At 32.4% G+C, this 12862-nt stretch overlaps 1 non-coding gene across 1 annotated transcript; it reads right to left on the bottom strand.

Annotated features, from left to right (window-relative positions):
• Positions 1 to 10301: 10301 nt before the first annotated feature.
• On the bottom strand, positions 10302 to 10408 carry LOC131182722 (small nucleolar RNA R71). The gene has a single exon (XR_009150983.1). It is a non-coding gene; the product is annotated as a small nucleolar RNA R71 (small nucleolar RNA).
• Positions 10409 to 12862: the final 2454 nt, after the last annotated feature.

Here is a 12862-nt window from a genome sequence, read left to right as displayed (position 1 = left end):
CAACATAAATCGTGCCTAGAGTTTAACTACATAAATATATGCATATAAGTGATGCATGGGCATGCTTGAACATATAATAATATCGAAATTACAGTTAAAATTAATATTTTACTCACAGATTTGACAACGGTCACTGTGGCGGCTGGGCGGAGGAAGAAGGCTGTCCCGGCTCACCTGACAATTACATTACAATTTTTTTTTAATATAAATGACTCGATACAATCAAGAAAAGACCAAATACGTCCTAAGTCGTGCCGAAAATCCGGCAGAGTCTCCCCTATACCTAGGACCTACCCAACCTGCAAAAGGGCTCAAAACACACTTCTATATTCACAATCCATATATCCACAACTCAATCACATCACACAGCCCCTCCTGGGCCCATCAAATCAGTCATCCATCACAATATGTAAAATTTCAATTTAGTCCTTATAATTGATCATTTTTGCAAAAACTACCCAAACAAGCTCTAAAAATTCTAAAACTTTGCCCCGCTGTCCTTAGCAATATTACTAGGCTATTGCAAAAAGAATCATAATTTTCTGAGCTACCACGAATATTTTATGGATTTTTAATCCTATTTAAGCACTAGAAAATTACGAAAAAGCAAGGTTCGGGTTTACCTTTGCCGATTCCGACTTCGGGGACGCGCTCGGAACATCTGACAATGGGGGGTAGCCAAAATCTCAGTCCAATTCGGAGACTTTTCGGGTAACGGGTCTGTCTGGCCCGAAATTTGCAGACCCGGTCAACTGTCGAATTTCTGCAAATTGAGGATACCTACACGGGGGTTAGTACATAAATTTTTCAGAATTTTCTAAGCTCATTTAATGCTCGAAAAGACACTGCAAAGTTCCGTGGGACCCACCGAAAAACGGTGTTGGAAAAATTTGAAATTTATGTCCCCGCGAAGCTCTCGACGAGTGGAGCACTCTGGTACTCTCGGTTTTCTCGTGGGATTCACGGTTTGTGAGAAATCTAGCCCGAAAGTCAAAATGGGCTAAAACTTCCCGGGCAAAAATTGGACAAACCACTGGATGGATTTTGGTGTTCTTGGTGTCTATGGAAAGCTCTCGCCGAGTAGATGATTTTAGACACAAGACCCGGTCTGATTGGTGACCGGATCGGCCAGATTTGGGCCGGGAAGTTGAAACGTCGCGCGCGCCCTGCGCGTCCCTTCAGAGGCCATTTTCCGGCTTTCCAGGCGGCGGCTGGCCGTGGGGGAGGACCGAGGTGAGGCGCCGGCGAGGTGGGAAGGCAGGGGAGGCGGCGGCGCGGCAAGGGGAGGAGGGAGGAGAGAGAAAAGAGAGAGAGAAGGGAGAGAGGTCGACGCGCGCGGGAGGAAGAAGGAAGAAAAAGAAAAGGCCGGTCCGATTCGACCGGTCCGATCCGATCCGGTTCGATTCGGCCGGTCCTATTCAGGATACAAAATTTTGAATTTTTACTCTGCCTTGGGACCGAAAACGAGATCCAAAAATTCTGAAAAAATTTCAGAAAACTCAGAAAAATACGTAGATTCCAAATATATTTTTAGTTTTGCCACGTGGTTTTTAAATAAATTTTTAAAAATCATCAAAGTTTACATTTTCGAAAAATCGAACTCGATTTTTGAAATCCGAAAAATCTAAAAAAAATTCTTAAAATTTAAATAAAATTAAAATACCAAAAATGCTCATAAAATAATAAAATTTAAAATTTTGGGGTGTTACAACTAGGCATTATGATATTTTGTCTCCAGTAGAGTTAGAATTGATTGGCCGGCATGATGATCGACTATTAGCAGAATGTGGAAAAATGATATATAAATATTAATATAAATTTATAGATAAGAAATTTAATATTTTATATTATTAATTATATTTAAAAATTAAAATTTACACATTAAAATTTGATGAAATTAAATCAATCATATTTTATTAAATAATAAAAAAAAACTACTAAACAGTTGAATTAATTGAAGTAGAGAAAAGTGGCAGTAGAGATGCTAAAGTTTGGCAGCTAACCAAAAATTGAGGTGCACATCTTCAGGTAAAAAAAAGAAAAAATTTGCATATCCTCCTTCATGTCTCTCTTTTGGTTATTTTATTTATTTGTTTTATATTTTTTAATTAATTTCTTTTTCTAATAGATATGGGTTTTTTTTATTTATATATTTGTTGGGAATAAATATAAAGTTTTCTTTCAATATGGAATTCTACTCCTCTCATTATTAGGGTTTTTCTTTTCTTTTAGCAATTGAATGGACTATTTAATAGATTAAAATACAATGTAAATTACTGATTTCTTTTAGTTAGAGACCTTAAAACTTCAGACATGATAACAATATTCTATTAACAAGATCTGATAGTGAGACTTGTTATTTCATAAATATTTAATTATTTAATCTTTTCTCTGAGTTACAAAAATAACAAGTTCTCAAAATTGTAGTATTGCAAAAGGCTTTTAATCATTTAAAATAAAAAAATATATTAATTACTATCCAGAAAATTATTATACTCTACTTAGATTATTTTTTATAAATATTTTTTTTTCTTTGTGAGAAAATTATGTTGTGTTTATTTTATAATTTTTATTAATAAATTATGAAATTTTTATTGAAAAGAAAAAAATAAGATGCATATGAAATGATTGAATTAATTTTGAAGATAAACCTTTTTCCTTTCCCATTTTGGCTTGTCCTTTGTTGTTTCCCATATGCTTTGCCATCCCAGTATGGTATTTGGCAGATATTTTTTGGAGGCACATCTAATTTTTCACTAATTAATACAAAATTATTTTGCTCTTAACCACTATCAGTAAAATATATAAAAACAACTTTAGGCAAACTTGTTCTCCTTTAGGAGAAATTATTTATCCTTTTTTTTGTTATTTACTATAGATTAGGAAAGAGACACTCGTTTAATGTAATTTTAATGGGGTTAGGAGTGGGACCCATTACGCACTTCTCGGTTTCGATGTTATTTTTAGGCCTATGTACTGCATGTATATTTTATTTTTCAATCGCTATAAATTATCATCTTAATTATTTTTTTTAAATAATAATTTATTTATTAATATATTTTTATAATATATATATTAAAAATAAACTTTATTTATTTTGAAACTAATTTAGTTACACAAATTATTTAATTTTTAATAAAATAATATAAGTAGAAGATATATTTAAAAAATTAAATAAAATTTATTACATCAATTATATTATTTTAATTTATATGAAAATAAAAATATATTTATCTTCGTGAAATATAGGAAGTAATAATTAAAGCACTTTCTTGCCATCATATATGTTTCATATGCTCCGGTTTATTAAAATTAAAAAATTTAGAGAAAAAAAATGATAAAATAAAGCAAAAATGTTAATATATTCAATTTGGAAAATTGAAAATAATTTCAATACAGCTGATTGTATGATTATTGTGCTTTTCGTCCTTAAAATTTGTTAACAGTTGTTTGGCGGATTTTGTATGTCTAGAAATAACAAATCCTGCACTTTGACTAACTTGGTTCATGTGTAATTTATGCATTAAATATAATAATAGTAATACTAATAATAATTAAAGTTGGGACTTGAAAATTAAGAGATTCTTAATTTTGTTGTTTATCAACTGGATCTCACAGTTTTGCTTTTTGAATTTTTTTTTAAGATTCAAAAACACACTGTTCAGGCTAAAAGCTTGTTACCTTATATGGTCTTTTATCTTTTTCTTCCTTTTTGACGTGGGACTCAGTTCATTCATGACTCTCTTGCTTGGATAAAGCCTAACGGAGACTATGCTACCACGCCGCGCGCTACATTTCTAATGGGATGTTACATAATTGATTATTTTAGCTTTGTAAAAACATGCATTAATTATTCCTTTAAAAATAAAAAATCAATTGGCGCTGCTATGCTATCTATGTTACGAAGAGGTAAAAATAAATACATATATATATATATATATATATATATATATAGTGTGGTTCTTGTTTCATTATATAAAGGAGGGTGATATTGGCACTCCGGCCACGCCCTTCTTCTAAATAGCTTCTTTCCCATATATAAAAGGATAATTTCTAATCCCTATGATTAGAATCATCTGGATCTGGTAGCCCTTGCTTTATCAGGTACGCACCTTTTAATATGCGGCAAACTGGTTTGATGAAAACGACAAAGAATTTTTCCTTTTAAAAACAAAAAAGAAGTATGGGCTTTTATTTATTTAATTAAAATTTTTTGTTGAGCCTTATTGAATTTAGAGAGCTCAATTAGGTTTTTTTAGTAAAACAAATTCCTAATAAATTTATTGAAATTTAATTAAATATTTTTTACTTTTTAAAATTATTTTCTCCAAGAAATATGTTATATATATGATTATCTATTTTTAATGCTTCTAAATATATCTCACATTCATACAAATTTTTTATCATCGGGTTCCTCATAACCTCAATGTGCATTCCCACAAGGTCACAAAAATGGGGTCTACAACCAAATTAATACAACACATGTAGAATTCACTGATTTTCTCCCTAAAGGAGGAATTAACCATATGGTTAATGATGGATTTCTCCCTTAATTAATGATGTATTAATCATATGGTAAATGATGGAAGTATTTGAGATTAAATAATGTTTCTTATTTTAGTTCACATGTTTCTTTATGAATTTAGAATTTTTTTATGTAATGTTTCCCTAAATTTATTTCCTTACAATATATTCTTATGCTATTTATCTTGTTTAATGAAGAAACATATGGTTTTTCATTTAATTGGATCAAAAATTAATAGTGAGGATATATGTCTCGTAGACTAGGGGTGTGCAAACGGTCAGTTCGGTTCCAAACCGAACCGAACCAATAAAATAGAAAACCAAAAATCAAAAATTTTAAAAACCTAACCAAACCGATTAATAAGAGAAAATCGAATCGAATCAAACCGATAAATATCAGTTCGATTCGATTTTAAACCAATCAAACCGAAATTTATAAATTGAGCATTTGATTTCCAACTGGGTTCAGTTTGATTTTAAACCGATCAATATATATATATATATATATATATATATATATATATTAATAATTTTGGTTCGGTTCGGTTTTTTTTATTTTTATGAAAATAACCGAACCAAACCGATTAACCGAAATTATCAAAATTATAAACCGAACCGAACCGATTAAATTTTAAAACTGAATCGATTGAACTAAATTGACTCCGTTCGGTTCAATTTTTCAGTTTAAACCGAAAACTGCTCTCCCCTATCGTAGACGGTGTAGCCACACACACCATATTTAATGAAAAAAAATGTTTTTTCTAATTTGATTATGAAGCAAACATATATTTATACTATATTTGGCAGTATGAAATTAATTTAGGGGTCAAGAAGAGCTAATATATCATTGCTCAGAGGAACAAAATTCACTATAAATGATGCATTATTCTCCCCTAAATCTCAAAGGAATTTATCAAGTTTTAAAGATATTCGATTTAATGAATATCATATTGAGATAATGTATAAGGAAAATACAAAGTATCTTTGTATTACCCCTATTATTTTTGGAAAAAAATATTTGTTGGAAAAATTACCCTCTTTGTCCTCTAGATTGTACTATACAAAAATTATTATGATTAAAATACATGCTATAGTAAACTCGAAGTTAATTGTTGTAAACCTGAAGTTTATTAATCAAAATAACCTTTTTGTTTGGTGTGATCAGTTTGGCTATCCTGGATCAATTATAACGCAAAATATTATGGAGATTTCATGTGGTCATTTATTAAAACCTAAAAGGTTTTTCAATTCAATGAATTCTCATACATTTTTTGTTCTCAAGAAAAAATTAATTATTAGGCCATCACCAACTAAACTTGGATTTGAATCTCCTGTATTTTTAGAATGTATTCAAGGTGATATATGAAGCCCTATACATCCACCATGTGGACCATTCATATATTTTATGGTTTAATTGATGTATGAATTAAATGGTCACATTTATGTTACTATCATCTCACAATTTGGCATTTGCAAGATTGCTTGCACAAATAATTCACCTACGAGCATATTTTCCTGATTATCCAATCAAGATAATTTGTCTTGATAATGTTAATGAATTTACATTTTATTGCATGTCGATGAGAATAATTATTGAACATCCTATAGCTCATGTTCGCACACAAAATGGTTTGGCATAATCATGTATTAAATGACTACAATTGATTACAAAGCCATTAGTTATAAGAACAAACTCCCTATTTCTATTTTGGGACATGATATTCTGCATACAACAACATTTATATGCATCAAGCCAACATCTTATCATAAGTTCTCCCACTTACAATCAGTTTTGGGTCAAAAACCAAATATTTCTCATTTAAGAATTTTTAGATGTGCGGTATATTATTCCAATTTCTCCACCACAATGCACTAAGATAGGCCTCAAATGAGGTTGGGAATATGTTAGGTATGAGTCTCCATCTGTAATTAAATATCTTGAGCATTTGACATGAGATTTATTTACTACCAGATTTGCTGATTATCACTTTAATGAATCAATTTTCTCGATATTATGGCAAAAAAAAAGTAGTCAGATAAGCAAATTAATTGGCAAAAATTATCATTATCACATCTTGATCCTCATACTAGGCAGTATGAACTAGAAGTTCAAAAGATAATCCATTTGCAAAACATTGCTTATTAATTACCAGACACATTCACTGAACCAAAGAGAGTAATTAAATCTCACATACCAGCTGCCAATTCTCCTATTAGGATTAAAGTCCCTGGAGGATAAACTACATGTCCTAATGAGTCTACAGTAGAAGAGCAAACTCCAGTAGAGAAAACTCTCGAAGAGAATCTAGACATGACTAATAAATTTTTAAAAGTAATTTAGGTACTTGAAAGTAATGAAAATGAAGAGATTTCAATAAATTATATCATGTTGGGACAAAGATGGAATCGATGAAATAAACATCGATGATATTTTTGCATGTAATGTAGCACTTAATATGGTGAAAGATGATGAGGATCATGAACCTAAATCTGTAGAAGAATACAGTCGTAGAAATGATTGGTCAAAATGGAATGACGCAATCAAGGCAGAATTAAATTGAATTGAGAAATGTAAAGTTTCTGGATCTATTGTGTGGAACCAGAAGATGTTCAGCTAGTGGGATATAAATGGGTATTTTTATGAAAAAATGAAATGAGAAAAAAAAATGAAATCATAAGATATAAAGCATGACTTGTTGCATAAGATTTCTCACAAAGACTTTACATTGATTATGAGGAACATATTCTCCTGTGATGGATGCAATTGCATTTTGCTATTTGCTTAGTATGTCAATTCATAAAAACCTTAAAATGCATTTAATGGATATAGTGACTGCATATTTATATGGCTCACTTGACAAAGATGTATCTATGAAAATCCTTGAAGGATTCAAGTTGCTTGAAGCACAAAAATCAAATTCTCGAGAACTTTATTCAATTAAATTATATAAAACTCTATATGGATTAAAGTAATTTGGACACACATGGTATAATTGCCTTAGTGAACATTTATTGAAAAAAGGCTATAAAATGATCTTACATATATGTCCATGCATTTTCATAAAAGGATTGGGATCTGAATTTTCCATTGTTGCAATTTATGTTGATGAATTAAATGTCATTAGAACTCCTGAAGAGCTTTCCAAAAGTATAGAATTTTTGGACAAAGAATATGAGATAAAAGACCTTGGAAAGATAAAAGTTTTGTCTCGGTTTGTAGATTGAACATTTTAAAATGACATATTTATCCATCAATCAACTTACATAACCAAGGTATTAAAATGATTCTACATGGATAAAGCCCATCCATTGAGTTTACCAATGGATGTGAGGTCACTTGATAAGAAAAAAGACTTTTTCTGACATCGAGGAAATAATGAGGAACTCCTTAGTCCTAAAATATCATATCCTAGTGCAGTGGATGCTCTAATGTATCTTGCTAATCATACTTGACCTGATATAGCTTTTTCTGTAAATTTGATAAGTGCATAATTTATTAATTTTACTCCCATCACATTTAGTATTTTTAATGTGTTTTTATGTTTAATTCAGTTGGTTAAGTATAGTTATCTATTAGGCATATGTTTAGAGAGTTGTTGAAATAATTGTATTAAATAGAGAAATTTGACTCTTGCTATATTTTTCAGGGTTTTGGTGAAGTTCCAGAGCAATATAGTGTGGAAGGAAGCTTGGAAAGGTTGAAGGATTGAGAAGCATTGTTGATACAAAGTACACGGGTCGTGTAAGCACAACCATGGACCCGTGTAACATTCTGCCAGAAGAAATCCAGAGAACCGAGGAAGAAACGAAGTACACGGGCCATGTAATTTGACCCGTGTAAATCCTGGAGACCCGTGTAACTTTTTGTGCCAATGCGAGATAGACCCACTCAGCTCCAGTAAGTTAGTGATACACGGGCCGTGTATCCGTCGACATTTAGATTCCTAATTTTGCTCCAGTTGCAGTTTTTGACAGAGTCTAAAAAACCTAACCCTAGACCATTTATTATAAATAGAGGAGATAGCAGCTGACTCAGAGAACATTCAGACGCCTCCAAAATCATTCAGCAGCCTCTACATTCATCTTTTAGAATTCTTCTTTATTTTTCTGTAAGCCATGAGTGGCTAAGTTTTTAATTCAGTTCAAGGGATTCAAGTTCTTTTGCTTGATTTGTGAGACCAGGTTCTTAATTTAATTTATGTCTTTTTGAATATCTATTGTTTTCTGATTTATTTGTCTTTGACCTATTGAATGATTTGCTAAAAATGTCTATTAATTGATTGTTTGATGAGATTAATTGCTAGTTCATCTTCATAATTTGTAATTATTGTGTAAGATTGAACATAAGTAGCAATTAGGTTTTATTGATTTTGATCCCAGTTTTCGATAATAACCTAAGGAAATAATAGGGTGGATTAAATGATTTATGCTTCATAAATTATTGTTCAGCTTAACTACTTTTTCTTAAAGCAGTTATTAATTTGATGAGGATTGCTTAATACCAACTCAGTTAATAATTAGAGTCAATAAGAGTGTTGAGCTCGAATTGATGAGTATAGGGAAGTCAGGGGCTTACCTCGTTATTTGATAAATCTACGTTAAGTATTCAATAAGAGATAATTGTATTTTTTTTTTTTGTCTATGATCAAATCAATGCATTAGAATGAGAATTGCCTTGGACTAAAGTTTGTTTAAATTGAGATTTTCGTATTTAGTTCTTGAATTTCTAATTTCTTCTAATTTTGTGTTACAAAACCCCCTCAATCTTTGTCTCTTTCGTTTTCCATTACACAAGTGCATGAAATTTAATAATTTAGTCTCTAGGGTTCAACCTGGATTTACCACTTGCTACAGAAAAAATATTTCATAATTGGTAATTTCAGTTAATTTAATTTCTGATGGATTCGACACCCATCAAGAATTTTGGTGCTGTTGCCGGGGACTGAAATTCATTAGATTTCGTGTAGTGTTAGGGTATTTTGTTATTAATTTTGTTTGTGAAGTGTTATTATTTTCAGGTTTTTGGAAAAAAATTTTATGGTATTACTATTCATTAAATATTTTGGTTGAATTTGGAAGATGGCCTATGCCTATTTTGAAGGAAACGACACTCTGATTAAGACCAATCAATCAGTAGGATTCCTTAGCCCCACCCTCTTGAGGCCAAATTCAATTGTTTTCTAGGGTTTTGAGGCATTTTTCTATTTTTACTTTGATTTCTTCTGTTTATGACAAGAACTTCTCAATCTGGTGAGTTGATCTTTGATCCAGAAGTAGAAAAAATAGCTAAGCAGTTGAGAAATTTGGCTAAGCAAGGTAGGCTAATTTCGAGTACATCTGAAGGAGTCCAATCTCCAAAGGAGCTAAGTTCGGATTCGAATTCGGATTCAGAGTCAAATTTTGAAAATGAAACCATGGCTGCTAGAACTCTGAAAGAGATGGCTGCTCCTGATCTAAACCAACAGCCTTTCTGTATTCAATACCCTGCTTTAAATGTTGCTTTTGAGTTGAAATCTGGACTAATCCATTTATTGCCTAAGTTTCATGGTCTTGCAGGTGAGGATCCACATAAGCATTTAAAAGAATTTCATGTTGTGTGTTCCAGCATGAATCCTCAAGGAGTTTCAGAGGATCAGATCAAGCTTAGGGCTTTCCTTTTCTCACTGGAGGGCACAGCTAAGGATTGGTTATATTACCTTCCTTCTGGATCTGTCAACTCATGGAATGGGATGAAGCAGATATTTTTGAAGAAGTATTTTCTTGCTTCTCGTGCTGCCAACATAAGAAAAGAAATTTGTGGAATCCGGCAGTACAATGGAGAGAGCTTGTATGAGTACTGAAAGAGATTTAAGAAGCTGTGCGCAAGCTGTCCCCATCATCAAATAAGTGAGCAGCTGTTAATTCAATATTTCTATGAGGGACTTCTACCAATGGGCCGCAATATGATAGATGCTACTAGTGGAGGAGCTTTGGTTGACAAGACACCAGAAGAGGCAAGGAGGCTGATTGCTAACAATTGCAGCAAATTCTCAGCAATTTGGAATGAGAATGGATCACTCACCCATGAAGGTTAATGAGGTAAGTACATATAACCTTGAGAAACAGATTTCTGATTTAACTTCTTTAGTGAGGCAGTTGGCTGTAGGGAACATGCAAACTGTTAAGGTATGTGAAATTTGTTCGGGTTTGGGTCATGCTACTGACATGTGTCCTGCGTTACAAGAGGATGAATCCATGCAACACGTTAATGCAGTAGGAAATTATGGACAGCCACAACACATGTATGATCCCTTTTCCAATATTTATAATCCAGGATGGCGAGATCATCCTAATATGAGTTATGGGAATCAACCAGTGCAAAACCGATACCAGCAGCAGAGACAAGTGAATCTACCACCTCTACCTCCTTCAAATCAAAGTATGTCACTTGATGAAATTGTTAAGGCTTTGGCTAATAATACCCAACAGTTTCAACAGGAGACCAGAAATAGCATTCAAAATATAGAGAGGTAGATTGGTCAGTTAGCCTCATCTGTGAGTAAGCTAGAAGCTCAAGGTTCTGGAAGGCTTCCATCACAAATAGTCATGAACCCAAGAGAAAATGCGAGTGCTATACTGTTACGAAGTGGGAAAGAAGTTGATAATCAGACTCCACATGAGTTAATAAAAAAGAAGAAGCAAGGAGAAAAAGAGTCTGAAGAGTCTGAAGTTGAGGTAAATACTGAACCCAAACTAAATAAGGTTAATAATTCTGTTCTTCCTCCATTCAAAGGCAGGTTGGCTAAGACTAAGAAAGAAGAACAAGAGAAAGAAATTTCGGAGACTTTCAGAAAGGTGGAGGTGAATATACATTTACTTGATGCGATCAAACAAGTTCCCAAGTATGCTAAATTCCTTAAGGAGTTATGCACTATAAAGCGCAATTTGAGGAATAATGAGAAGATCAGTGTGGGGGAAAATGTGTCGACATTAATTCAGTAAAAATTACCCCCTAAGTATAAGGATCCAGGTTCATTTTCTATTCCCTGCAGAATAGGTGATTCTAAATTTGAACGTGCAATGACAAATTTAGGAGCATCTATTAATGTTATGTCAAATTCAGTTTTTCAAACTTTAAATTTGGGTCCTTTAAAAGAAAACAGTGTCATTATTCAATTAGCTGATCGTTCTAATGCTTACCCATTGGGAGTAGCTGAGGATGTGTTAATGCAGGTTGGAGAGTTGATTTTTCCTATAGATTTTTACATTCTGGATATGGAGGATGATAGTGCTCTCTTATCAAATTTAGCTTTTATTTTGTTTAGAAGACCTTTCCTAAAAACTGCCAAGACAAAAATTGATGTGGATGAGGGTACCTTAGCTATGGAGTTTGATGGAAAGACTATTAAATTTAATATCTTTGATTTCATGAAGTATCCTGCTGATGATCATTCTGTCTTTTCTGTCTTTTCCATTGATGTTGTTGATACATTTGTGCAGGATATTTTTGAGTTAAGCATGGAGGATGAGTTAGAAAGAAAATCACATTTACATGAATTAGAGGAAATTCACCTTAAGGCTTATGAAAATTCTAGGATCTGTAAAGAAAAGACAAAGGCATTCCATGACAAACTAAGGAAGTAGTTTGTGATTGGGCAAAAAGTTTTATTGTATAATTCCATATTGAAGTTAATGCCTGGTAAGTTGTGTTCTCGTTGGATTGGACCCTTTGTTGTTACTAATGTGTTTCCTTATGGTGCAGTTGAAATTCAAAGTTTAGGAACTAACAAAGTATTCAAGGTCAACGGTCATGAACTCAAGCCATTTTATGAGGGGTTTCAGGAGCATTCAGTGGATTAAGGAGCTTTGCCATGTCGAGCTAACGACATTAAACAAAGGCGTTTCTTGGGAGGCAACCCATGGGAGGCTTGTTAGCCACAATCAGATTTGTTTTCTTTTCCTTATTTTATTTTATTGTCTAGCATTTTTTTTTCTTTTCTTTTGCATTTGGGCTTTACATTGGGGACAATGTAAGTTTTAAGTGTGGGAGAGGAGAAATTTGTTGCTTTAATTTGAAAAAAATAAAATAAAATAAAATAAAATTTGTTCTCATAAGCTTGATTCATAATTCTATATTAACTCTCGGAGAGAAGTGCTTTGTCCTTGAAATGACTTTTCTATTTTAGATTAAATTTTTGAGATTTTAGTCAAGGTAATAGTAACTTTAATGATGGATTTTCCCTGTTCTCCATACGAGAGAGCAATTTTTTTTTCTGCATAAATCATTTAGGCTTGATTTAATGGTGAAATGATTAGTTATGTGTGCTTTAAACTAGTGTCATGCATATTTCAGAACTTT

This window comes from Hevea brasiliensis, chromosome 8 (assembly GCF_030052815.1).
Source record: "Hevea brasiliensis isolate MT/VB/25A 57/8 chromosome 8, ASM3005281v1, whole genome shotgun sequence".
In the NCBI taxonomy this organism is placed as follows: domain Eukaryota; kingdom Viridiplantae; phylum Streptophyta; class Magnoliopsida; order Malpighiales; family Euphorbiaceae; genus Hevea; species Hevea brasiliensis.
Note: the sequence above shows the minus strand (reverse complement) of the source record. Positions and strands in the feature narration are given on the sequence as shown.